This window comes from Hemicordylus capensis, chromosome 2, assembly GCF_027244095.1.
Source record: "Hemicordylus capensis ecotype Gifberg chromosome 2, rHemCap1.1.pri, whole genome shotgun sequence".
Classification (NCBI taxonomy): Eukaryota; Metazoa; Chordata; class Lepidosauria; order Squamata; family Cordylidae; genus Hemicordylus; species Hemicordylus capensis.
In genome coordinates, this window is record NC_069658.1 from 82,247,418 (window position 1) to 82,273,428 (window position 26,011).

Consider the following 26,011-nt stretch of genomic DNA (forward strand, 5'->3'; position numbering starts at 1 on the left):
GACTTTCATGGTCTGCTCATATCTTTTCTAACTGAGGATGTCATTAGCAGCAGTTACAACTTTCAGCAAATTTCAGTGAATAAAACAGGTGTTTGCCAATTCTTCTGAATACTGATAAAGTTGCACATTGATATTATGGAGGCATAGGCTGCAATTCTGCAGCATGACATGTAATGAACTCTGCTGAGAGTAAAGGGACTCCAAAGCAAATCTGTTATTTATTTTGAGGGTTGGTTTGTTGGTTAGTTTCTGTGAAACAAAATCATACTTCCCAATGACCTACAGATACCAAATGTTGTATCCTATCACTGAAATTAGCTGAGTACACTATGTTTTACACTGGAGTGTGCTTAGAGAAAATTTTAATACATTTTAGGTAGTTTTTTGAAAAAATTCTGAATATCATACTTCCCAATTACCTACAGGTACCAAATTTTACATAACCATTCTGCCCCTGAAATTAGCTGAATGCACTACTTTTTACACCAGAACATGCTGGGGGAAAGGTTAAACCAAATGTTTTTGCATTTTTAGAAGAAACTTGAAATATAATCAGCAGATGTTGTTATTTTCAACGTATTTTTTAAGCACTCAATAACCTGATCAGTAATTCCAAAATGACATCACCTCCAAGAGAAGCAGAAGATCTTTCTCAGGTTAAAAATTATTATGATTAAAATTTACTTTTTAATTTACTTACAGTTTAGTTAACCTACGGGGTAGTTTCGGTTATTCAGCCTTTTTACTCCCTGCCAACTAAAATGATGATATACAGTTTGCATAGTTACTCTTCTTGCTTCTCATGTGGGGAGATGTAAAGAAGTGGCATGAGAGGCGTAGGCTGCTCCATCCACTCTTGCCTCTTGTTGTGCCACTTCTTTCATCATCAACTGCAAAAGCACCTCCTCCTAGATTCCCGAGAAGTTTTGAGATCTGCCATGGGGATTAGTCATGACCAAATTCTATTCCTTTACTTCCCATGGTGCGTAGTGGTGATAAACCTTTGTTGGATTTGATTTGGATTTTCCCAGTGTGTACAGCTTGGTTATAAACAAACAGAAAAAGTGAAATTTTCAACTGGCAGCAGAAAGTTTTCCTTTCCATTTTACTAAAATCATTATTATGGGTACCATCACAGCACTGCATGAAATTTAGTCATGATCAAAAAAAGAGTTGTAGATCCCAGACAACTGAAAACAATTTTAGAAACCAAACTATTATTTCATCAAAGTAAGACAGAATTAGTACCACTTTAGCAGCGAATACACTAGCTAATACAGAAATTGCTCACAATTATTTGATTTTGTTTATATTAGTTGCAGATGCTTCATATTATGTGTCGGAAGGGTGTTCAAAAACAGCCCACTAATAAAATAATAATGGCCAAAGCTCTACAAAATAGTAGCTAACCATTCATTGAGGCTATTCACACACACATGCAAAACCAAGCTAAGGGAGCCCAGCCTGGTTTTGCAAGCGCATGTGAACTGTGCTGCGATCGGACTGATCCCAGAAGTACCACGGTGGCAAACCCGCCTATGGACCCACCCTTTCAAACGAGGTTAAGGGAGAGAGCGCTCCCTTAACCTCGTTCCTCTGCTTGTGTGTCAGCCGCGGTTGCAAGGGGGGTGGGGTGGAGGGAGGGGAACAATAGTCTGCAGGGAGGTAATCCAGCACAGTTGTATAAGCACCAGAAATTGGCTGGTCTCACTGATCATTTACAAGTAATGGGACTTTCATTCTGTCTATAGATTAACTATCTCATGTCTGTCCAATCTCAAACAAACAAACAAAGATAGACACAAGGTTTCTAAATTAGGCTGGTGGAGTCGCTTTATGGCTTGCTGTTTCAACAAAAACAGAGGTTAAAGTGACACCAGAGTATACTAGACATAGAAGAGAAAACAAGGAAGGAGTACAGACTAGCAAAATAACATAAACACTAAATATTATTATTAAAAATATCAATATACCACTTCCCCACCCCCACCCCAAATCACTGTATATCACTTTTTACCAAATCACTATAGAAACAGCAAATGAAATGCAGAAAACTATTTACTTCTATTTTGTCAGATCAAATAAATAACATACAATCAACATTTTTTAGGATCTGAGGTCATAGTTTAGGATCTGAAGAATTGCACTTGAGCTCTCTAGCAGAAAAAGGAACAAACGAAAATTTAAAAAGCATGTGAAACTTGCAAAAATAACTCTTGGGCTCCTCAGCAAACTCTAGCCTGAGATGGTAAACCTGTGTTTGGCCTGTACCATTTCAGGCTGCATAGCCTTCCAAACAAAGCAAAACAAAAATTTCTGAATATAGAATATTTAGAGGTTGAGGTTTTACTTAGCCTTCTTACAGATATGCTAGTTTTTGATATGCAGATAATTATTTTGTATGGGGGGAACACTGAGTATGTGAGTTCCACCTGCACCTGGAATGTACAGCTCAGACACAAATTTACCACCTCAATGAGATCTAGGCTTTGGAGTCATGGCTTTGGAGTCATTAACACAATCAAAAACTGTGTTCTACCTGGGTTTGGGAGCTGTGTGTGCTCCCCATTTTTCAGACGTGTGGAAGCAAGGTAAGTGGAAAATCTGGGTAGAAATGATTGTGTGGAAGCAAAAGAGCAGGGAAAGCTATTTCCTCCTACCTTGCTTCCACACAAAATTGAAAATTGGGAGCACACACAGTTCCCAAACCCAGATAGGATATAGTTTTTGATTATATATTTTGATTATATCTTTTCATTTTTGAAAAGACCTCTTTGACTTTTTCACTTGGTTAAAAATAAGGTTTTTCATAGCCCTCTTCAAATGTTAAAAAAGCAGGGTCACTCTGCTTGTGAACATTATCCTGAAAGTGTGCCCACAAGTCCTGCCCCGAAGCTTATATGCTCAGAAGCCTCATCCCCACACTCTCCACCTCAGAAGCAGTAAGACTGGTAGCTCTGTTCACAGTTACAGCATCTGTCTGCATGGCTGGGGTGTCCCAACCTTCCGATCATGGAAAGAATCTGTTCATGGTTACAGCATTTGTCTCTGCAGACAAATGCTTTATCTGTGGACAGCACGGGGCGGGGCTTCTCAGCATGTCAGCACCAGGGCCGGGCTTACAGGCTTGCTATCGGGACACTTTACATGATTACAACATCCATGTTTTCACTTAACTTCTGAAGAGAGCTAATCTCATACAATTAAGTTCATCAGTGCCATCTTCAAAAAATTCCACATGCCTGATGGAATGATGTCAAAAGTTCCATTTCATGTATCCTTGTTAATGAATATCCATAAAGCAATAAATCTTCAAAATCTTTATTGTTACGGTCATTCGACCAGCAAAACACAAAGTACAAAAACTTTACATAAAAGCAAACTTGGTCAAATAAGTAATAAACTGTTAAAACATAAAACAGAGCCGTAATGCCAGAGCTTATCCATTACATAAAACAGAGAGCTCCATGCATTATAATAATCTAAAATTTAATTCATATAAAGCAATATAACAAGCACTGTACATTTCACAGAGCAGCAGGGTATTTCTACTGGCTTCCTTGTTGTCACTACAATTTAATTTATTCATGAATGATCTAGAAGCAGGGGTAAGCAGCGATGTGGCCAAATTTGCAGATGATACCAAACTCTTCCGGGTAGTGAAATCCAAAACGGATTGTGAGCAGCTCCAAAAGGATCTCTCCAAACTGGGGGAGTGGGTGACAAAATGGCAAATGCGGTTCAGTGTTAGCAAGTGTAAAGTGATGCACATTGGGACGAAAAACCCCAACTTCAAGTATATGCTGATGGGATATGAGCTGTCGGTGATGGACCAGGAAAGGGATCTTGGGGTTATGGTTGACAGCTCGTTGAAAGTGTCGATTCAATGTGCGGCAGCTGTGAAAAAGACAAATTCCATGCTAGGGATCATTAGGAAGGGGATTGAAAATAAAACGGCTAACATTATAATGCCCTTATACAAAACTATGGTGCGACCACACTTGGAGTACTGCCTACAATTCTGGTCACCACATCTTAAAAAGGACATTGTTGAACTGGAGAAGGTACAGAAGAGGGCAAACAAGATGATCAGGGGCCTGGAGCACCTTTCTTATGAGGCAGGGCTACAACACCTGGGGCTTTTTACCTTAGAAAAAAGACGACTGCGGGGAGACATGATAGAAGTCTATAAAATCATGCATGGCGTGGAGAAAGTGGGGAGAGAGAGATTCTTTTCCCTCTCACACAACACTAGAACCAGGGGTCACTCCATGAAATTGATTGCCAGGAGGTCTAGGACCAACAAACGGAAGTACTTTTTCACACAATGCGTGATCCACTTGTGGAACTCTCTGCCACAGGATGTGGTGACGGCCAACAACCTGGATGGCTTTAAGAGGGGTCTGGATAACTTCATGGAGGAGAGGTCTATCAATGGCTACTAGTCGGAGGGCTGTGGGCCACCTCCAGCCTCAAGGGCAGGGTGCCTCTGAGTACCAGTTGCAGGGGAATAATGGCAGGAGAGAGGGCACGCCCTCAACTCCTGCCTGTGGCTTCCAGCGGCATCTGGTGGGCCACTGTGCGAAACAGGATGCTGGACTAGATGGGCCTTGAGCCTGATCCAGCAGGGCTGTTCTTATGTTCTTATGTTCTTACCCTAAACATAAAAAGAATACTCTGAAGTTATTCACACGTGCAACCAAAACGGGGCTAAGGAAGTCCAGCCTGGTTTTGGTTGTGCGTGTGTACCGATGGGAGCTGCATGGCTCCTGGTGGCGGCACAGCAGCAAGCCCGCTTAGGGAGCCACTGCTTAGCCCAAGTTTTGTGCAGGAAGGCTCCCAGAAAGCAGGCTACATGATCATGTGTCAGTGCCATGCGGCTTCGTGCAGCACCTACACACAAGTAGCCTCCCAGCCTGTGTCAGGAGGCTCCCCATAATGCACTGCACACTTGCGTGGTGCATTATGGAAGTTCCAGGGGCTTCCTGGCCCCAGGAACTCCCTGCTGCCAGCAACTGTCTGGGCGACTGATCCCCTGTCTAGGTGAGTGATCCCCCGCTGCCAAGAACTGTCTGGGCGAGTGATCCCCTTGCTCACTGAGGGAGAGATGATCATCTGTGGGGGAGGTAAGCATTTCATGGCTTCCCCCCCTCGCCCCTGTAGAGCCTTTTCTCTGATCATGAGAAAGGTCTCTATGTTAATAATTTATAACTTCTCAAACCAACACTTAAAAAATGTCAATCATGTGAAGACTTCAGCTGTTAAAAGAAAGAATATACCTGCTACTACATTTCTTTATTTCAAAAGTCAGAGCTTTTGCTTCCACTTGCTTAGTGCTGTCTCCTGGTTTGGGGGTGCTCTTGGGCAAGATGCCTTCGGACTCAGAGTGAGCTTCTTCCTCCTTCTTATCACTGTCACCACTGGCTGCTTCTCTCCCCACTGTCTCTGCTTGATCATGGTAAGAAGGAGCAGCTGTTGCCTGTTCTTCACCTCACCACCTTCTCCCTATGAGCAGTGGCAAGAATATTTGGCAACCTAGGGACAGAGGTTAATCGAGGAAGGTTATACCTAGAATATACATGCTGTTATGTAAACATACTTAGGCTTACTTTCATCAGAGTAGAGGAAAGACTTAGCAGAAGAGGTGGATTTTGAGGAGGGATTTGAAGGAAGATAAAGAGACACACTATCATGTAGATGTTCTGACAGGGAATCCCATGCGTAAACGGCAGCAAGGGAGAAAGGATAGAGCCACTTAAGGGAGCAGGAGATCGTTGGATGCCTGAGTGGTGGAGAGGGTGAAGATCATGCAAAGGGATATATATCTGGACAAGGAGCATACCATAATTTGATGAGAGAGCTGAACAGAGGTGTGAAGGCTGAGGTGTGATAGCAGAAAGCCTGACATATTCAAGGCAGGAGTAAGCCAGAAATCAACCAGAATTTTTGCTGAGTGGTTCAAGAAGAAGGGCTATATGTTGTACAGGAAGAAATGGCATGGATTGGTGACAGGCTGAATATGGGGAAGAATATGGGGAGAGGGAAGAATAAAAGATCATGTTTCATGCCTGATCAACAGAAGGGATAGTGAGATTGTCAGTAAATCTGGAGAATGACCATGGAGTGTAAGGCTGGAGAGGGTAGATAAGAAGTTCTGTTTGCGATCTAATGAATTTGGTGATTTGTCATTCAAGAGGAAATATTAGACAAGCAGTTGGAGATGTGGGAATGAATGGAGAGGGAAATTTCTGAGCAGAGAAATAGAACTGAGTGGTATCTATAAACAGATGTTACTGAAAGCCATTGGGTTTGATATGTTTACCCAGTGGTATTGCGAAGTGAGAATGTAGGGGGGCAAGAATGGATCAAGAGAAGAGGGGGAAAGCACACCAAGAGTTTCACCTTGTAGAAATGTTGAAGTAGCAATTAGAGATGTTCGAAGAGAACCAGATGAAGACAGAGTCATGAAGGTGGGAGGGTAACCAACAGCATGAAAGGACAAGATTAAGGAGGACGAGGACAGTTTGAGTTTTGTGTAGAGGGTGGAAGCCAAATTGTAGTGAGTCTGAAGGAACTGAAAAAGGGAAAGTTGGGATAGCAGTGCATGTGGCACACTTCAAGAGTTTGGAGGCAAATAGTAGAACAGAAACCAGAAACAGGGGGGCAGGAAGTGTCAAGGGATGTTTTCTGAGACTGCTGAACATGACTGCATGTTTGAATGCATTAGAGAAGAAGCCAGAGAAAAGAGGGAGGTTGATTACATGGTAGAGATGAAAGATACTATTTGTTTTGCAGCCAAAAACGAAAATGAGGAATGATGTTCAACAGAATTTGCTCTAAAAGGGCATCCAGCATCTTACGCTTGTGCTCTGAAAATGGTGACTTTTAATGGCTTCATAGTAGTTTCTAGTATGACTCAAATAAGTTCAACGACCAATGCAAAGACAATTAAACACCAGTCCAGATGTCGTTTTCTTTTATTTGCTTTGCTTTAGCAAACATCAGGGTTATTGCGTTTGATATATAGTTGGACACTGTGGACATATTTTTTGGCATGACTGAACAAGAGTTCCTGCCGCACATTCAGTGTTTGCTTTGTATGAAATCCATACAGTTCAATGTACAGCAACTGAAGTAAATTAAACACCATTCCATTACCTCACAACATGGCCTGACACCTATGGGTGTTCATTGGGCAAGTATACAGTTCTTTATCAATCAGCCAAGTCAATTTTTTATAGCTTACAGAAAAGATCATCTTTTTAGGAAGCCAACAATATGAGTCAATTTAGTTGTGATTCCTTTAATTTTTTCTTTGGCCCTTGTTAGCTCATGCAGAGTTTTCTTGTGTTTTATGAAAATACAACAAACGTATTTATTTAAGTTTAAATCTTCCTAGGTTTAGCAAGTAAACACTGTCCCTTGTAACATTATTCCATTGGAATTCAATCATGTTTCTAGAATCTGTTTCTTTAGAATTAATGAAGAGAATCTTTCCTAATGTTGTTGCAAAGAACGTGGAGACTTTCTCAGAAATTGAGCCTTATTGATGAGAATGAGCTAATTTTCTGTTAATGTGTTTTCTAATAAAGAAATGAAACTGCACTTGCTTCCAACATATATGAAAACATTATCTCAGTTATTAATGTGCCTTTATTCCCAAGAGATAAATTAATCTAGTTGCACAAGGTTTCTTGTTTCTGCTTAACATCAAATTGTAATAAGACTAGACTTAAGGAATGTATAAAAGGCACATTTTAAATTCCATTGGAATAGAACACAGACATTTAAAAGCTTTGCAAGTTCTCTTTACGGAGATTTTTCAGACATTAAGGTTTTCGTCATAAAGGTCTGAAACACTGTGAATGGCAAATTATATGCCCCCTCCACTCCACCAACAGGCAAAACCCCCATAGTAACTATTTTGGGCCCAGATGTTAAACAGTTGCTGCAGTTCCTCTGACTGATCTATACAATCACTGCATCTAAATTTTTATGGACATAAACTGTTCACCTTAAACCTTTTAAAGAAGTTGAACATTATATGTTTTTGTTTTCCCTGAGCTCTTTGAGATGTATTGTAATGTGTGACATTCCAATGTTTACCTCAGAATACTAGGATAATTTTTTAAAAATAGCTTTATTTAAATGAATGGATTATCAATATATTATTTTAAACTGATTAAATCAATCTAGAAATACTTTATTGCCCTGAGAATTTAAAAAAAGGACCTTTTATCCAATCTGGAACATACTTGGTTGTCACATAGATGTAACGAAGATAAATTCTGAACAAGAGGGTTTCAGAGCACAACCTGGCATTCTTAACCTAAATAAATTTACCTGAAATGAAGTTTTCATTATTTAATTGTAACTTATTTATAAGTGACTGTCCTGGACAGCCTCATCCTAAGCATATTTATTCAGAAATAAGTTCTGATGAATTCAATAGGATTTAATTTCTAGTAAATGGCTGTCATCCAGCGTAAGTTAGTCATGTCATGTTTATATCTTTTTGGGACTCAACAAGACACGTTACCATGACTAACTTAAGTAATTTCTGTGGGACCAATAACAAAGATACATCTAATAAAACAGATGTAGTATTTTAAGTATGGTGGAAGTGATTGTAGAATCCAGAGAATGAAGGGCTGTAATCCACATAGATCAGGCAGTGGAGTACAATCAACAACTTTAAGCATTTAATGTAAAAAGCTTTTTAGCACAGCAAACCAATCTAGCCTGCTTTCCTGTTCTCCTGCTTGTACTTTCGCTGCCCTATCCCTGGTCTAGGATTGGATTGATCTGTAACTAATCCAAAGCATTGTTCAAGATGGCCTGGATCAAGGAATGGATTCATTAGAAACACCACAGTGATGTTGTTTGACTCTGTTGGTTCTTCTGGATCTCTCGGCGGTGTTCGATACCATCGACCATGGTATCCCTCTGGATCACCTTGGGCAGTTGAGGTTAGGAGGCACTGCTTTGCAGTGGTTCTGCTCTTATCTCAGGCAGATTCCAGATGGTGAAGCTTGGTGATGGTTGCTTTTCTAAATGAGAGCTAATATATGGAGTCCCTTAGGGACTCGAATGCTTTTTAACATCTGAATGAACCACTGGGTGAGGTCATCAGGAGATTTGGTGCAGGGCGTTACCAGTACACTGATGACACCCAAATATATTTCTCCTCCTCCTCCTCCTCCTCCTCATCATCATCATGAAATGGCATTCATTCCCTAAATGCCTACCTACAGGCAGTAATGGGCTGGATGGGGGACAACAAATTGAAGCTGAATCCAAGCAAGACGGAGGTACTCATTATGGAGGATTGGAATTTGAGGGATGAGTTAGATCTCCTTGTCCTGGATGGGGTTACACTCCGCCAGAAGGAACAGGTATGCAGCTTGGGCGTGCTCTTGGATACAGGCCTCACGCTGGTATCCCAGGTGGAGGTATGGTCAGGAATGCTTTCCATCAGCTTCAGCTGATTCGCCAGCTGTGTCCATTCCTTTAAGAGAACAATCTCAAAACAGTGATGCATCAGCTGGTAACCTCCAGGCTTGACTATTGCAATGTGCTCTACGTGGGGCTGCCTATGTACATAGTTCAGAAACTTCAGTTAGTTAGCCAACTTGTAGCCAACCCGTTTGGTGGTACACAGAGAGGGGCCTTCTTGGTCGCTGCCCCGAGATTGTGGAATGCATTCCCTGCTGAGATATGACCCTTCCCATCTCTGGCAATTTTTTTAAAAAAACACCTATCAAAAAACACCTGAAAACCTATCTTTTCGCCCAAGCTTTCTCAGCTTCCTAAATTTGTTTTGTTTTAATCTCTGGTTTATTTTTAAATTTTTAAATTGTTTTAAGTTTTTTATTTGTGATGTGCCCGGACCGGTCCGGAGGCAATTCTAAAGGCCTCCAGACCGGTCTGGACCTGGGCGGTTCGGGGTTCGGGCGGTTCGGGCGGGGGGTTGCTTTAAGTGCGGGGGGAGGGTTTACTTACCCCTCCTGCCACTTTCCCCCTCCGGCACCCGTAGTTCCTTTAGAATTGGGGTGGCAGGATACATCCCTGCTGCACCTTCCCCCATTCCACTGCTCAAGGCTCCCAGGACCCAGAAGTCTTCTGCGCACACGCACATTGCACGCTTGCTTCACGTCTTTAAAACTATCCCCTAAGGCGGGTGGTTTTGCGGCATAATACCTAAGGAGGTATTGTGATGGTGGCAGCAATAATTGGGGCGGCAGGATACCTCCCTGCTGCTCCTTCCCCCGTTCCATTTCTAAAGGCTCGGAGCCTTAGGCTCCCAGGACCCAGAAGTCTTCTGCGCGCGCACACATCGTCACGGAGACGTGAAGCGCGTGCACATCGCAGAAGACTTCTGGGTCCTGGAGCCTAAGGCTCTGAGCCTTTAGAAGTGGAACAGGGGAAGGGGCAGAAGGGAGGTATCCTGCTGCCCCAATTACTGCCGCCGCCATCGCAATACCGCCTTAGGTATTATGCCGCAAAACCCCCTGCCTTAGGGGATAGTTTTAAAGACGTGAAGTGTGTGCGCACAATGTGCGTGCGCATAGAAGACTTCTGGGTCCTGGGAGCCTTGAGCAGTGGAACAGGGGAAGGGGCGGCAGGGAGGTATCCTGCCACCCCAATTCTAAAGGAACTACGGGCGCCAGAGGGGGAAAGCAGCAGGAGGAGTAAGTAAACCCTCCCCCCACTCTTAAAGCAACCCCCCACCCCAGTGCCGGACCGCAGTTTGGCGGTTCTGTGCACACCCCTATTTTTTATATATGGTTTTAACTTGTTTTATGCTATTGTTAACCACCCAGAGACAAAAATTTGGAGCGTTGTACAAATTTGATTAAATAGATAGATAGATAGATAGATAGATAGATAGATAAAAATAGCAGCAGCCATATTATGCCCATTGCATTGGGAGCAAATATGTTTCTGGGCAAAATATAAAGTGCTGGTTATTGCCTTTAAAGCCCTAAACATCTTAGGTCCGGGTTATCTTAGAGAGCGGCTTCCTCTGTATGATCCCCATCGCAAGTAGAAGTTATTCGGAGAGGTCTGTCTCCAGTTACCACCGGCGCGTCTGGTGGTGACTTGGAGCCAGGCCTTCTCTGTAGCTGCTCCTGACCTATGGAATGGACTCCCAGCAGATATCCATAGTCTGGGCTCATTGTTGACCTTCAAGAGATCCCTAAAGACGTATTTGTTTGGCCTGGCCTTCCAAGGTTTTAAAATTGTTTTAAAAATTTTTAAATTATTTTTAAATGGCTCTAAACTGTTTTAGATTTGTTTTTATATTGTTTTAACTTGTTTGCTTTAAATGCTGTTTGTTGTAGTATTTTACCTGTTGTGCACTACCCAGAGCCTTTTGATGGGGCTGTATAGAAGAGTGTGTGTGTATACACACACACACACACACACACACATTACATCACTTATCTGAAGGGAATGCACGCTCATATTTTGCTTTGATGAGAGTACGTCTCTTATTGAAGGAGTGAGAGCAATAGATTGCAATTGTAATAAGATGGGCCAGATGCCATAAAAGAACTTTTAAATGTTATGGAGCCTTTATATTTGCTAAAATTGCAACGGTCCAATGGCATGACACGTTTTGAATCCACTCATAAGAAGTTCAGAGGTAAGTTTCTCATACAGTTGTACTGCAAGAATGTGAGAACATAGGGAGTGTTTCTCAAAAATCCTGGGAACAGAGGAAAGAGAGAATCTCTACCCTTTTTTCAAATAAGAAGCAAGGTCCAGTTATAGTGATAGATATGCCTCGAGATCCCTTAAGCTGCATTTTAGCCTAGGTTTTTGATGCAGGAAAGCACAAGGGGATAAAATTATGTGTTAGCCATAGCTATATTAAGGTGAAATTTATGTTTCTCAGCAATCCATCATCTAGTATTCTGGACTGCTTGTCAGCTCTGTTTCAAATATGTCATGTTCATGAAATTCAAATAATTTTGCCCTGAAAATAAACCTTAGCAATGTTGTTATTACAACTTGCAGTGTGAAAGTAAACTAACTATATTTTATGCTTTTAAAAAAATCCTTTGTTCATCTCTTCTTTTATTACATTTTAAAAAATAAGTATTTTTGTAGATTGAAACTTATTTGGTTAAAAACATTTCAAATCTGTAACTTGCTTACTGGAAGATTAATCAGAGCTAGTGAGCAAATTTGGTATATTTTGTAGTCTAAGAAGATTTCCATTTTGGACTGCTCTGGAAAATAAATATTGAAGAAAATTATATTATTTCTTTAATATTTATTTAATATAAATAATTTAGTCTAAAATATAAATTATATAATATAAATTATATACATTAGCAAATATATTATATTATCCCTTTCTCTTTCTGACTCCACCCCTCACACTCTCTACAAGATCCCCACTGGGACACACTCCTAAACAACAAAACATAAAAAAATACTGGAGAGAATACAACAAACAGTTTCTTCCCAGCAATTTTTGAGATTATTGGCATTGTAGTAAACTGATAGACTTGAAATTTTATCTGTCTTGCTCATTTTAAGCATTTAAACAAAACACATATCATTAAATCATATGTACAGTATGTCTATCTATCTATCTATCTATCGCCTTTGTTTCTTTAATTTACAGATTATTTAAGTATGTTTTAAATTCTAACTATATCCCAGTGTAGCAAATCCCAGTGGGGCTTGCTTCCAAGTAGAAGCAAGTTATGGTTATGAGAGGACCCCCGACCTGAGGTTCTTCTTCCTTCTTAGTTGGAGGATACACTTTGTCAATGCTGATGTGGCCTCTTCTCTGAGGGCCCATAGCTCCCTCTTTTTCCTTTCCTTTTTTTAAAAAGGCCTATACACATGCATTGCATAAATATAGACAGGACTGTTTAAATTTTATTTCAGAGTTCAAGTCCAGAAATATGCCTGCACCCCACGCTTCTGTGTATGTGTGTGCTTGGTTTTCTACGGTTGGTTTTATGAAGTGTGCTAGTATTGGTCATTAGTTTGGTAGGGATTGGGGCCAAATCTAAGCCTCCCCCAGCAGGTGATCATTTTACTGTAATGCCTAGTTAAGTGGACACATAGCACACTATTTAAATAAATAAAGCACATTTATTTTGATTTTAATCAAATTTCAAGTATTTAAAAGCATAAACTTTGTATATTGTTTCACTGATAATGTATGTATGCATCTGAAAGAGAAATAAGTAATATATATTTCTTGTTTACTTATACATTTTGCATGAAAAATCTACACACTCTTTTTACAGTTAAAATATGCAACATAACAGTGTGCTTCTCCATTTTCATTTAAATGAATGGTGCTGTGATAATGTATCATAAATATAAACTGGCCTGGATTTGGCCCCATAATAACTATTTCAGAAGAAAATCACTCAGCCACTGCATATAAACCTCATTTTTAACAAGCATTTTCTGCATAAATATATACTGCAATTCTAATAACTGTTAATACATAATTTTGTATTTTATTTAGTGATCTGGCACCTCGAAATATGTTTTAAAAGTAAAGGGTATTCCATGGCTTTTGTCTTTTATTTACACTTGGCAGAGTTACAAAAGAGTAGATCCACTAATCTGTAATTTTTGAAACAGTTTTGCTCTTTAATCTCACATTGTTCATAAACAGGAGTCTTGATACTGGAGATAATCTGGCATCAAAGACTTTGGATTATTTTTCACACAGAGTATAACTTTGAATGATCTTTATAGTCTTTGGTTCCAAGTGGAAAAAATAATAATAATAAAAGCAGCACTTTAATGAGATACATTTATACTCAAAATAGACTGTATACCTGGTGCCAGCATGGTATTGTTGATATATGCTGTTTAAAACTCCAATATTGTGCTGAAATACCAAATAAAATCTGCCATGTTTGAAAGCATTTTGTAGAGTTGCCTTCCTCATTCATCATCTTGTTTTTACACAGATTTCATAGCCTGCATATATCCATTGTGCTATGAATTTAAAGACGCATACTCTTGAATATCTGCTTACCAAAAAGCAAGGAAATATAGTTCAGCCTTTGCTCTGCTTCTAAACCGTTGCCACCTCCCCCTCCCGATAAGTTGCAGAATTCCATTATCCAAATTGTTACACATGTGTGACAGAGGTTGACCTTTAGTCATGTCAATCCTTTTTGTGTAGGCCTCAGGCTCCAGCTTAATAGCTCAAAGCCTGATTTACTCACTGTAATAAGGGCAGAAGGTCGAGCAATTGTCAGCCTGCCTGCTCGTACCCTTCTCAGAGCCTGGTTGAAGGCTGTTAACACAAAGCTTTTCAAAGTGAATTTACAACCACCACCACTGACAGAGGCCAATCAGTACACCATAAATGTCAGGTTAGTGAGATTGAGCAGTAAGTAAAGTACTGACAGCCCACCATGGGCTGAAATCAATTGCTTAAGATGTGACTGAGAATAGCAATCTATGTATAACCACCTCTAAATATGTAGAGCAAGTTCCATAGTGGAATGCTCAGATCTACATATCTGTAATAGGAAGGGTACGAGCTGTAAGTTACTTTAAAGGATTCCCCTTATTTCAGGGAACACACTCTCATTTTGAGAGTCTACAGTTTTGTAGAGCAAACCATTTGTTTCCCAATTGCAGAATGTCATCTATGGAACAAATGCCACAGTGTAGCTCAAAGTGCCTCTTTTTTGTTATATTTTGCCTTAGTTGCAGCATGGGGCATTGTGAGCTATATTTGTGCTTTTATGACAGCAACATTACCTGCTTGGTAAGCGACAGGAAAATCAGCTTGTACCTTGTTGTCGTATTGTCAGCTATCACTAACTATCGCCTGGTTAGTATGTGGTTCAAAACATATATATAGCACTTTTAGAAGGCATGTCTTCAGAAAATCTTACTTCAGCAGAGCTTAATAATTTCCAGCTATTAGTGATACATTCAAACCATACAGGTTGATTCACTGATCTGGTCAAAGCTTTATTGGAAGGAAGCACTGGCTCTTCACTCATCCTGCTATTCTATAATGGAAGGCTATCGCAGAAGTCACTAATGAGTGATTATATTCTGAGGGTTTGAATATCCATGAGTTGTAGTTACCTACAAGACTGAATATTTTTATCATTTTGTGCAATGACAGCTTGGACAACAATTCATTTAGCTTTGAAGGCATCAGCATTAAAATGTAAGAATCCATTAAAATGCTGTATGCAAGGATTTATAAATTAGGCAATTTCCTTGATTATTGCAACCATTTACAAAATTGATTGTTCTAGTGTGGCATAGGCAGATTCCAAGAATGATCATTGACAAGAGACATGTACTCGAATATCTATATTCATTGTTCACTAAAATAGGATGTCTCCTTGCTGTGGGACTGACTTTTCTACTTCTCAAGGTTAATCATGCACTGAAATAAGTCTCTTAATGTAAGAGATCACATATCTTTAAAGAAGGCTCACATGCTATTTATAGACAGTCATGATAGCTAGAAAGCGTTTCTTTTTCCTTCACCCGTAATTTGTTTGCTGATGGTCTCAGACATTCATTAGCAACTGCACTGCATATTCTCTTTGTGATCTTATTGAAAGGTAAATAATTTTTGTAAATTGCAGTAGTAAATATTTATTTGATTGAAGATATAGAAGTCAATAAAGTGTTTTATTTGTTGCTTCTTCAAGTTCTAATTAACGAACAGATATACTGTATAGTAACTTAATTTCAGTCAATTTTTCCTAGAAGACATAATAAAGATGTTATGTCAGAAAGAATACATGCTTGAACTAAGTTGCCTATTCTGGAACAAGTAATATAAATACTGTCAGTACATAGGCATTAACCACAAAACCACATTTTCCCCCTTTGTATATGAAAAATCCAGTCTGCATAGTAATATTCTCTGGAAATTTTCTCTGTTAAAATATTAGACACAATGGCAGACGTTTCCTGCAAAATGATTTTTTTTCAGGCAATGGTGGTTGGTGGCAGCAAATGAATATGGGCTAGGCTGCATGCTGCTTACAGTCATTATATGGACCAGCTCTGCAGTTGTGGTTAGGCAAAATCTTGTAAAACCAAATCTTGTGATCTAGCTCTCAATCTCTGTAGTGGACTGGATTACGGATACCAGGGCTGGAATAACAGTTGCAACCAGCTGTGTTACAATCAATAACTCAGTCTCTTCACAAACTGGTAAATGGTGATATTTTAATTTGATGGGGCTACAATTCTTAAACTCTTGTTTTCCTCTCACACTAGTACCTGTACAACATTTATAAAGAAAATAATATTATTAAACATGAGCAGAATGTCATGGTCTCTTCACTGAAAAACATCAACTATCCTCTACAAATTTATGGACAGAGAAATGGGTTTCATGCAAGAGGTCATGATTTCTAAACTTTTAAAATGTTGGATACACTTTTAGGTGCATGCAGAATTCTTTTTAATATAATATATTTTTTCTTTAACTTTGAAAGAATAAACTATTTAAGCCACAATATTGCAGCTAAAAAGAATTGTTTAATTGAGCTAGGGCCTACCAGAATTCAGCATCATAAATCAGTTCTAGAAATGTAGTAACCATATGCATAGTATCTCACACATGGAGAAGATCTTTCATATTTGTGGAAGGTTGTTTCACCCAAAAATATGTCCCTGAGGATCATGCAGCCTTCAGGGACATATCTGCAAGTGGCACAGGGCATTTCCTGAGGCAGTTCAAATCGGCAAAATTTTCTCCCCACTGAGCACCTGACTGCACAGCTAGCAAAGCTTCCCTCATTGCAGACACATCAGCATCTGCAGGACATTGCTCTGGATGTCAGCCATTGGGGCCATTCACACAACCTACCAGGCAGGGGTGGGGTGAAGGCTTTCCAAACCTTGCCTTTACCCCCAGATGAGCATTTGCTGTTTGGTGGGTCAGCCCTGCTCCATGCAGCATGGATCACTCTGAATCTGGGACGCTTTGTCCCGGCTTCCATGAATCCCACAGTACACCACACTCTGAGTGCAGTGCATTGGGGGATTCCCCCAGGGGATGGGTGCTCTAGGCACCTGTCTCTGTGTCAGCGTGAGCAGTTCATGCTGATACACAATCCCGGAGCCAAAGTTAAGAGCCCTTAACCTCCGCTACAAGCTGAGCTGTGGAGTGGTGCTGGCCCTGGGTTTAGCACTGCAGCACCGCTGGGATCCACGCAGATCCTGGCAGTTCTCACAGGCACCCAAGCCTAGACTTGGCTGTACGTGAGAGCAACCTCTGTCTCTGAGACCCATTCGTGTGTTCAGAAGTGCCTTACAAGTATGAGGCTACGTGGCTAGTATGTGCAAAACAGTGAACTCAGCATTCTACAGCATTTTTCTTGGCTTTTCCTAATAAAGAAACTGCTTGATAGAGGGTTAGTATGTACTATTTAACAGAGCATTACTGTACTGTTTAAAAACAAATCCATTTCTAGAAGCCAAGTTTTTACTCGTTGCTTTCCAATCATGTTTGGCAGAAACACTTCCAGCCTAATCCTCAACAATTGAGATTTAATCCAACTGGCATCATGATCTCTTGCAGTGGCATATTGTTGTCGTAATCAGTATTAATCATGTTATACCATGTTGCAATGCAATGTATGGCAGCTGAATATCCAAAGCATCAATATTCTGATCCAAATAAGTCCATGAACTTTAAACTTAACCTGGCTGTTACTCACAAAAGAATAATATAGGATTGAATACAATTCTCTGGGATTTTATCTTATTTTAATCTGTCTAATGCTGGTGGTTTTTGTTTTATCTTATCTTAATCTGTCCAGTATTGGTGGCTTTTGTTTTATGTATAGCTATTTTATATATTTTTCTTTTAAACATTTTGATATGCCTTTTGTAACCTGTGGTTTGGTGCCTTTGCTATTTATTTGTATTTTATAATGAGTCTGTGACCATTCAATAAACTAAACTTGAACTTGAACCTGGCTGTACATCTGGGCTGTTGGAAGAAAAAATGATTCTTCTTTAGGATACTTCCTGTGCCTAGACAGTTTAATTGGGTGGGCTGCTTCAGACATCACATGGAACCAACATTAAATTCTGGTCTTGCATGACATCCCCGGGCCTCAGGAGTGTGCGCTACCCCTTCTTCTGCTTCATGAACATTTACTTGCAATTTAGGTTAGAATAAACCAAAATGGATCATGATTTACAAACCATCCAGTCTTTGTTCATTCTGATCTACTTACTTGAAAGAAATGTGTTTTGTAATCAAGGTTCAAAGCAAGTTGCAGATTGTGGTTTATTTCAAGTAAATAGCTTGTAAATAAATAAATAAATAAATAAATAAATAAATAAATAAATAGCAAGTAAATAGCTTAGAACAAGATTGATCAGTTCAGACCTCATGACTGATCTTGGTTTATTCTAACCTAAATTTCAAGTAGACATTTGCATTAATGGGGTAGGGGGTGAGCAATGCGCTCCTAAGGCTCCGGCACATCGTGCAGGGCCGTGGTTCTGAACTGACCCATAGGGTTGTATCCAGAGAGTTGTGTGAATTGTTTACAGAAGCCATTTGCATCACTTGAAAAGAGGGTGATGTGGGCTGCAGGGAGCTGCAGAAGGAAATGGGAATCAGGTGTGAGCACTTTCTGCGAGCACAGTTCCCAGGGCATTATCTGAGGACATGTGAAATAACCATTGGACAGATGCTGTGTGCCTAGGTCTAGGGTGGGTGACCAGCTTGGAACCTCATGTATGTTGCCTTGATTTTCTGCTTAGGAGACAGGTTAAATATAAATATCATAAATGAATACTCCACCAAATTTTATGTGTGGCTGTCTTTGCAAACTATTCAGAAACACTAAATTAGTTCAAAATACAACCACTAGTCTACTAACTAAGACCAAGCAATGCACTAGGTCCTGTTTCACTTCAGGGCACCATTGAAAATGCTGCTGCTTCCCTTTAAAGCCATCCACAGCTTGGGGCCTGGATTCTTAAAGTATCACCTTCTTCCATATTAGCCTGTCCATACACTGACACCTTTTTCCAGGTGCCCTCATTATCTAGGCCATGTAGGTTGTAACTTGGGAGAGGGCCTTTTCAAAGCTGGTGCCACACTAGACACACGCTTTCCCACAGGGAGTCTTGTCTGGCACCTTCTCTGGTGCTCTTTCAGCACCAGGTGAAGACCTTTTCATTTTTCCAGGCTTTTTAATTCTTGACCAATTTGATATTTCTGTTGTTTTTTTGTGCTGTGCTTTCTTTTCTTTTTAAAATTCTTTTTATTTTATTGCAATTTTTGAATATTGTGTTAATTTGTGAGCCCCCTGTAAATATTGTTCATTGAAAAGTGATGTGTCAGTCCTTTAAACAAGCACAAATATCTATATATATAATCCTCTTAGATGTTACCTGTCTCTAATCCCATGTGTGGCAGCTCTCGTGGGAGTTCACGAGCGAGGGGAGGGGGAGAGGAAAGCGACAGTGGAGAAGATAAGGTGAATCGCCAGGTGACCAGGCTGGTGGGTGGGGAGAGAAAGCAGTGGCCAGACTGGCCGGCGGTTGGGGAGAGAAAGTGGTGGCCAGGCTGGCCAGCGGGGGGCGAGGAGAGAAAGTGGCTGCTAGGCCAGTCGGTGGGGGGAGGGGGGGAGATGGGGGAAAGAAAGCAGTGGCCAGGCCGGCTGGCAGAGGTGTAGAGAAAGCAGCAGCCAGGCCAACGGGAGAGAAAGAGGGCAGGGAGGGCCGAGAACGAGGGACAACTAGTGGTGCAGATGCTCTGCACCCGGGCCAGCTAGTTGGTGATTATTTTAAAAAAATAATTTCCTCTTCTTCTTCTAACATATATTTTGCATACATTGCATGAGAGATGCTGTACCAAGAGAGGGGAAGAAAGGGCCTGAGCATGATCTGACACACTGTAGATATTGTTGGCATATGTACACTGCCAATGAGGTAATGTCTCTGAATTCTTTAGCCCTTCCATTCCACAGTTCCATACAGAAATACTACTCCCTGGGGTCTCTGTTGGTTGTGATACCCCAGCATTTGTCAGGATACACTTTTTCAGAAAGCTGGGGCACAATCCAAGAATCTGAATCTTCCAACATTTACATCAGTGTCTGTTGAACAAACTGCCTGGAAATAAGAAATCACTTCAGTGTGTGCAGAAGGATCTTTGCACACTGTTGAGTCACTGGAACCAGTTTTCATGAAGACGCTCATGTGCTGAATTTACAGATTCTGTGGACTGCTGGTATTCTTGGCAGAGCTTTTGAACTTTAGTGCAAGTATACGTCATATTTACAAACAGTACACTGCTTAATGCAATACAATTGAAAGTACTTCTGTATTAAAAGAGAACTAAATATATTGCACATAATGTGCTCCAGAGAAAATGTCCTTTCCCCCCCTCAGGTGACCCAGTCTCTGAATGGTGATGAAATCTCTAACAAATGTAGTGACAGTACAAAACATAAGGCCTTAATTTCTTAGTTTTAGCAGTTAATTTGATTTGAATTATGTCACCTCCAGATGAATGACTCATGTAGGTAGTATTATCAGATTTGTATTTTAAAGCAAGAGGGATGAGATCTAATTCTCTAAACATGGTTTTGATAGTGTTGAAGAGTTTTCATAACAAGAACATTGTTTTACATCTTGGCCACATCTTGTGTTCATCTGCCACAAGCCAAATTCACAATAGCAGATGACACTAAATTAGCTTCTCAGAATGTATGTTAAGATACTGGACTCTCTAAAGTGTAAATTATTGAGATGGAAATGTTATAAAGTGCCGGAGGTATATGGAAATCTTAAACAGAAAGTATTACATAGTAAAGAACAGTGGTCAGCACATCCAGAGCAGTGAACTTCATGTGGAATGGGCAAAGTTTTGCTAGTGCAAGAGAAATGGCGCAACACTAGACTGTAATGCAATCTCTAGGCTTAGCACAACTAGCTAGCATAACATCCTTCCACATGTAGTTCGTTGATCTGGATCTCAGCCAGTTATTTTAATGTTGGTTCCCATTATTGAAAACAGAAATGACATACAAGTCCAGTTCAGATCCAAGTACATGTCTTGGTTGAAATGCCATTTCCATACAGTTGCCTCAGTCCTAAAGATTTTGTTTAGGTGAACTGTCTCTGCCCACATGAAGCATCTCCACCACCAAGGGTTGTGGCATACTACTACCCCAACTTCAAGTATACGCTGATGGGATCTAAGCTGTCGGTGACTAACCAAGAGAGGGATCTTGGGGTTGTGGTGGACAGCTTGTTGAAAGTGTTGACTCAATCTGCAGCAGCTGTGAAAAGGGCCAGTTCCATGCTAGGGATGATTAGGAAGGGGATTGAAAATAAAATGGCTAATATTATAATGCCCCTATACAAAACTATGGTGTGGCCATACCTGGAGTACTGCATACAGTTCTGCTCACCACATCTAAAGGAGGATATTGTAGAACTGGAAAAGGTTCAGAAGAGGGAAACCAAGATGATCAGGGGCCAGGAGCACCTTTCTTATGAGGCAAGGCTACAACACCTGAGGCTATTTAGTTTAGAAAAAAGACGACTGTGGGGAGACATGATAGAGGTCTATAAAATCATGAATGGTGTGAAGAAAGTGGATAGAGAGAAATTCTTCTCCCTCTCCCATAACCCTAGAACCAGGGGTCATCCCATGAAATTGATTGCCAGGAAATCTAGGACCAACAAACGGAAGTACTTTTTCATACAACGCATAATCAACTAGCGGAATTCTCTGCCATGAGATGTGGTGACAGCCAACAACCTGGATGGCTTTAAGAGGAGTTTGGATAACTTCATGGAGGAGAGGTCTATGAACGGCTACTAGTCGGAGGGCTATAGGCCACCTCCAGCCTCAAAGGCAGGATGCCTCTGAGTACCAGTTGCAGGGGAGTAAGAGCAGGAGAAAGGGCATGCCCTCAACTCCTGCCTGTGGCTTCCAGCGGCATCTGGTGGGCCACTGTGTGAAACAGGATGATTGACTAGATGGGCCTTGGGCCTGATCCAGCAGGGTTGTTCTTATGTTCTTATGCTCTTATGTACTACTACTAGAAAAATCAACAACAAACAGCAAGTGCCACCTTTGTAAAGAAGCAGATGAAACAGTGGACCACCTAATCAGCTGTTGTAGAAAGATTGAACAGACTGACTACAAACAAAGGCATGGCAAGGTAGCAGGGATGATACACTGGAACATCTGCAAAAAATACAAGCTACCTGTAGCCAAAAATTGGTGGGATCATACAATTGAAAAAGTTGTAGAAAATGAAGATGCAAAAATATTATGGGACTTTTGACTACAAACAGACAAACATCTGCCACACAGTACACCAGATATAACTGTAGTCGAGAAGAAAGAAAAACAAGTCAAAATAATTGACATAGCAATACCAGGTGATAGCAGAATAGAAGAAAAAGAAATAGAAAAAATCACAAAATACAAAGATCTACAAATTGAGATTGAAAGGCTGTGGCAGAAGAAGACTAAAATAATCCCAGTGGTAATTGGCGCCCTGGGTGCAGTTCCAAAAGACCTTGAAGAGCACCTCAACACCACAGGGGCCACAGAAATCACCATCAGCCAATTACAAAAAGCAGCTTTAATGGGAACAGCCTATATTCTGCGACGATATCTATAACAACAGCAACAACATTGACAATAAAATTCAGCCATCCCAGGTCCTTGGGAAGGACTCGATGTCTGGATAAAACAAACCAGTCAATAACACCTGTCAATAACACAACCAGTCAATAACACAATGTAAACATTATAGGATTATAGGAGCACCAATTAGGGTATAGCTAGGGAAGAGGGGCCCTGTGTTTGCCCCTCTCACTGGCAGCCCCTCGGAGTGAGGGAGATAATGAAGAAAATAGGGAGGGGTGGAGCTGGCGGCCCCTCAGAAGCTGAGGCGGGGGCATAACTGTAGCTGAGAGCACCTTAACTCTCAGGTTTGCTTTTCAGTGACTTCTTGTCTATAAGTGCTATCATCACATGAATGCCACAAAAGACATTCTTTATCAGAGGGGAAATGAATAAGGTTCTATCTTATAAATGTGAGTCCAGTGGATTGTTGCTTTTCATATGGTTCTGTTGTAGGTATGCTTATGTGATCCTCTTTTAGTCCCATTCATTCCAGGGAACAGTTCTGTGTGTCTTCCTCCACTAGAATGAGTGGGGGAGCTGCTGCAAGCGGATGAGCAATGTTGAATTGGCCCTATTAATCTAGGTAGGAATTATTTTTATATCACATGCTTAGGTTAGCGATTTTATGCTAATGATTGTTATTGTGATTTCAGTACTGCCTGTTCCTTTCATCAAACCATGAGAATGAGGATAAGTTATACAATTCTTTTTAACATAAAGTTTAGTCATGTGGCACTTTTTATTGGGAGTAATTGGCAGAAGGAATGTAACCACAGTGATCACCAAGCTAGTGAATCTTTTCATTGCCATCCAATTTTTCAACATTTTCCCATTCCCATGCTCTTTCCTCACTTCTGTTATGATATTAAGCAGGCTTTATTGTAAACAATAAACTCTTTTGAGCTTTAAGGAAAGCAGTACATAAATTTAATAAATAATAAAAGACAATTGAAACCAGATTCTACCCCTCTTTTCTGACGTCTTATCGATCCATTCCAAAATTTTGTTTCTATTGAATGCCACTGACTGACATCCAACCTAGCACTGTGCTGTGCAACAGTGCTGAGTTGTAGGCTACTGCTGTGTTGTTATGTGAGTGAGGAAATGACAGTTTTTGCCACTCTCCCCTTCCCCCTGAAGTCCTGTGCCCCCCCCAATGCCCCTGAGAGCTGCATGACCCTTAGGGACATATATTAGTTACACACAGTGGGCTTCAGAGGGAAGGGGAGCTTGGTAATCTGGAAGACAGCACTACACCACTCATGCAGTGCAAGTCTGGATGTTGGTCACTGTATTTTGGTGCTTTTATCTTTATGCAAGGAATAATGGTCTATTGCAATGATTCAGCTGCTTTGATTGATATTGATAACATAAAGTGTTCAGGAATTATATTGGTAACACTGGTAAACATTGCTGGTAACATGTGAGAACATGTGAGAACATGTGAGAACCACCATCGGATCCAATCCTGGTGGGCCAGCAGCACCTAGCCCAGTTTTAAAGCCAGACTGTTAGTTGAGATTAAGGGAGCAAGCGCTCTCTTACTCCCAGCTACCTGCTCCTGTGCAAGCCCAGACTGCTTCCAGTCCGGCTGCACACAGAGACAGACACCTAAAGCGCCTGTCTCTTGGGGAAATCCCCCAGTGAAGCCTATGTGCTGCGCATGCTGCATTGTGGGCTTAATGGAGGCTGGGATAAGAAGTCCCAGCCTCAGATCAATCTGCCCTGCTCTGTGCTGCACGGAGCAGAGCTGATCGTGTGGGAGTGCAGAACTAATGGTGTGGGAGTGCATCTGGAGGAAGGCAAGGTTTAGGAAGCCTTCCCCTACTGCCTTCTTGGTAGGTCATGTGAATGACCTTAATAAATACTGGCTGACATCCAGAGTAATGCAGAACTCATGTTGCTAATGCCATACTGGTACAATTTTCATTGATTTCCCCTTCCACTGTTACTCCCCAAAATATGTCCCTCTGGGCTGCACATCCCTCAGGGACACATATTTGGGAATCACAGTTGGCTTCAGGGGGAAAGTAAGATCAACAAAAATCATCCCTGCTCTGTACCTTTTAAAGTGCAGACTTTCTTATATTTAACAGGGGGAAAGCAACTGTCCCTATTCAACCCTAGCACAATGTCTTTTCAGAGACTGTTGCTGGTATCTCCATTGTGTTATTTTTAGACTATGAGCTCTTTGGGGATAGAATATCATAATTATCATCTTTTTCTTGCAGTGCAAACTGCTTGGAAAACTTGTTGAAAAGTGGTATATAACTATTGCTCCACCAGTACTTCATTAATCTGGATGTTGGCCAAAGTCTTCAAATTAGTGCATACAAGCATAACAACATCTACTGCCTCTTGGGCTAAGAAAGTATTGCTATAAAACTATATATGGTGTCAGGATAACAGGATTGCATTGGCTACATAGTTGATCCATAAAAGTCAATGGGAGTTTTACTGTGCAGTAGGTGGACTTATCCAATAACCATGAAGGAGTTCATAGTTCTCCAATACACTGAAACATTTTATATTCTCTCCCACAGACAGTAGGGATCCATGTGCCGCACACATGCCCAACCTCAGCCACATATAGTGGTCAAACTGACATTTAAATTTGATAAATCCATATGATTAATGAATGCTGGAAACTGGAGGCTGTTTCAAGCAATTGATTTCAAAAGTCCTAGTAACTACACTATTTTAACATAGTCAATCGTAGTACCAACTTGTGATCAATAGGATCTTCTTCCTCTACTGTACTTAAAAGATATAAATAGTATAGTGATATGGCCTGATCTTATTCTGAACCAGTGCCCCCTTCACTGTGCTGAACCCTTAGCTATTTCAATACTTGCTATTTCATCTACTTGCATTAGATGCTGCATAGTATCTCACATGAATTGTACAGCACCTTGAAAAATCACATTCACACACTTTTATTTTAGCACTAGAAACAAATGTTTTGCATTAAGCTACTATTGGAAACCAGATACTATGTAAGGTAATACACTATTTAATCTAGGAAATGGTCATCTTTTATTATATTTTCAAACTACTAGTTGGCAAGTTACCAGTTTTCAACACATATATTTATGCTGCATTTTATGCAGGTAATTTACACTGTCTAATCCAGAAAAGGGAATCTTTTCTTAGTTCCCTGCAAAACAGAGACAACATATTTTGACATGTGAAAAGCTCACTGTAATGCGTTTAAATCTGAATAATGTCTCATTTGTGGTTCACTTGGCAGTGCACTCAGAAAGGAAGACGAAACTTGGAATCCTTTTTGGCTTGACTTTTGTTTTGACTTTCCCTGTGTCAGTTTCCCAATATCCCAATTGCATTTTG

At 40.6% G+C, this 26,011-nt stretch overlaps 1 protein-coding gene across 2 annotated transcripts in view; it reads left to right on the plus strand.

The window, feature by feature from the left end:
* The window catches only part of PRDM6 (PR/SET domain 6), a 127,024-nt gene that overhangs the window by 21,040 nt on the left and 79,973 nt on the right, over window positions 1–26,011 (plus strand). The gene's annotated exons all lie outside the window — the stretch shown is intronic.